This window comes from Squalius cephalus, assembly GCF_949319135.1.
Source record: "Squalius cephalus genome assembly, chromosome: 4".
NCBI lineage: Eukaryota > Metazoa > Chordata > Actinopteri > Cypriniformes > Leuciscidae > Squalius > Squalius cephalus.
Genome location: NC_137125.1, coordinates 23,055,425 through 23,058,444, shown reverse-complemented (window position 1 = coordinate 23,058,444; position 3,020 = coordinate 23,055,425). Strand labels below are relative to the sequence as shown.

At 44.7% G+C, this 3,020-nt stretch overlaps 1 long non-coding RNA gene across 1 annotated transcript in view; it reads right to left on the bottom strand.

The window, feature by feature from the left end:
- The window catches only part of LOC307157841, an 11,560-nt gene extending 10,170 nt beyond the window's left edge, over positions 1–1,390 (bottom strand). The window contains exon 1 of the long non-coding RNA XR_013821098.1: positions 1,331–1,390. This is a non-coding gene — a long non-coding RNA (uncharacterized lncRNA). The remainder of the gene's footprint in view (positions 1–1,330) is intronic.
- Between the last annotated feature and the right edge of the window lie 1,630 nt (positions 1,391–3,020).

Sequence of the window (3,020 nt, the reverse complement as noted above, 5' to 3'; positions counted from 1 at the left end):
TCAAAAATGTCTTCATTTGTGTTCCGAAGATGAACAAAGGGTTTACAGGTTTGGTACGACATGAGGGCGAGTAAATGACAGAATTTTCATTTTTGGGTGGACTATCCATTTAAATGGCCTAATTATCCAAAAAACACACACACACACACACACACACACACACACACACACACACACACACACACACACAAACCTAGCATTACAAATTAATAAAAGAACAGCATTTATTTTGAAAGTTCCTTTTTAGGTACTCATGACTTATATGTGACTCTGGACCACAAAAGCAGTCACAAGTCGCACAGGGTATAGTTGTGGCAATAGCCAACAATACATCGTATGGGTCAAAATTATAGATTTTTATTTTATGCCAAAAATCAGTAGCATATTAAGTAAAGATCATGTTCCATGAAGATATTTAGTACATTTCCTACCGTAAATATATAAAACATAATATTTTTTGCACCCTCAGATTCCAGATGTTCAAATAGTTGTATCTCGGCCAAATATTGTCCTATCCTAACAAACCATGCATCAATGGAAAGCTTATATACATTACCTGAAAGCTGAATAAATATCTCAATTTCAGAAAATTGACCCATGTGACTGGTTTTGTGATCCAGGGTCACATATATGGTATTTAATGATTTGTGGATCATGTTTAATCGATTAGCCATTTATGAAAACATTTGTTTTGTAAAAGTTGTCATTTGTTTTGACCAGCGTGTGTCGTTAGCAAGCGGTGGGAAACAATTGGTTCAGTTAACTCTTTGAGTTATGAAAAGTTCTTTTTCTCCATCACCACTTTCCATTGACCGAATTCGTGTTTTTACGATAAACTGATTCATGATACAGGGAGAGAAATGACACACACCTTTTCTGTTACTCATGTGCTTACTTATGTTTGATTAATGCATTACAATGTTACATTCAATAATATTGGTAACACTTTACAATAAGGTCTCATTTGTTAACATTAGTTAATGTATTAACTATCATGAACTAACAATGAGCAATACATTTACTACTGTATTTATTAATCTTTGTTAATGTTTGTAAAAATACAGTTGTTCATTGTTTGGTCATGTTAGTTCACAATGCATTAACTAATGTTAACAAATAAATTATTTTAATAATGTATTAGTAAATGTTGAAACTAACAGTAACTAAGATTAATAAATGTTGTAGAAGTATTGTTCATTCTTAGTTCTTGTTAACTAATGTAAACGTATGAACTCTTACCATATTTACTTTATTTTACATCCCTTGTAAAACTGTAAAATAGACTGAATGCTTTGTTTTGATTTAAACCCTTTAAATGCTTAAAACAAACCTTTCTTCAGCCAAATCACAGACACTGGAGTGTGGCGCAGCCTTATGACATCACACCACCAGACCAAAATAAAAGTCCTGTATAGTGCATGAAAAATCTAACTGGAAAGAAATTTACATACAGAAAAAAAAGATAAAGTTTTAGGATGTCATAGGTCAATATCAAGTGAGTGTGAAGTTATAAATTGCAGCACAATTTTGTAAGTGGCTTCATTAATATATTTTTATTTACCTAATTTATTAACAATTATATAATACCATTTTGTATGCACAAAAAAAATCAACTGGTTCTCTTACGAGAGGTCTCTCGTATTGCGTAAGGTTAGCTTACGCATCGTGAAAGTCTTCTTTCTTCGAGATCTGAAGCCAAAAAATTATCCTTAATTTTGTATACATTGTCAACGCAGTGCAGCAGCCGACAGACCTAGGCAGGCTGTATAAGCGTGCTCATTGGCTGCTCGGCGGCAACTGCTTAAGCCTATCGGTGAGCGCTCTGAACGCGGCAACCAATGAGGGCGCTTCGCGCCCTCCACACCCTTCTAACCGTCAGAATGGGTGTGGCCAGCGTGTATATATTCAGCGCTCACAGGCTAAAATTCTGATTTTCTTGTCTTCAGCGAAGCACTTCGCATCGCTGGATCTGGAGAAGCCGCCGCCGTTGAAACCAGCGACCAGCAAGCCTAGGACAGCGCCTGAAGAAGCCGGCCGCCTTCGCCGCCTTCAGCCTTCCGTGCCTGCTACGCTATCCGGCGTCATATCCTTTTTCACTGCTGTGTGTTTGCCTACTGCAACACACCCTCTCCTTCTAAAAGAGCGCGGGGCGTTTTTCTAAAAATGCCCCGTTTTCCATGCGGCTCGTGCCACGCCCCGCTCAGCGACGGAGACCGCCATCTCATCTGCGCTCTCTGCCTGGGCCGCGATCACGCCGCCACCGCACTCTCCACGGGCGGCTGCCCCGAGTGCGAGGAACTTCCAATGTCGACCCTGCGGGCTCGGCTTGGAGTTTTCGACCAACATGTCTCCCCGCCCGTCCCTGCTGGGCCGCGCAAGAAAAAGCGCCGCTCACAGCGACCACCGGAGACCAACCAGGCGTACAGAAGCTCGCCGGAGCCTTTCCCTCGAGCTTCTCCTTCGCCTTCCCCGCCCCCCCTCACGGCCGTGCAGCCGCCGCCGCTTCAGGGGATGAGGCGGATGAGCTTGGTGAACGCGCCGCGGATAGCTGTTCTCTCCTGGCCTCTGACAGCGAGGAATGGTCTACCGCCTCCTCTTCAGTCCAGGATTCAGGCCGATCTCGAGCGGGCGAGGACGCGGAACTTTTACGCCTCCTCACGCGTGCTGTCGAACAGCTGGGCCTTGACTGGTCTTCCCCGGAAGAGCCAGCCCCGAACAGACTCGACGGCTGCTTCCTTCACCAACGCCGCCGACAGCCGGCGTCCAGAAAAGCACCCTTCCTGCCTGAGCTTCACAGCGAGCTCTCTAAATCGTGGAATGCTCCATTCTCCGCGAGAGTGTCTTCATCACACGCCTCATCGACGCTCTCACAGGTTGACAGCGCCGCTGAGAAGGGGTATAATTCCATCCCCCCTGTGGAGGAGGCGGACGCAGCGCACCTTTGCCCGCCCTCTCGTTGGCGCTCAAAGGCTGCCCTCCCGTCCAAAGCATGCAGGACCACTTCAGCCCTCGTCGGCCGC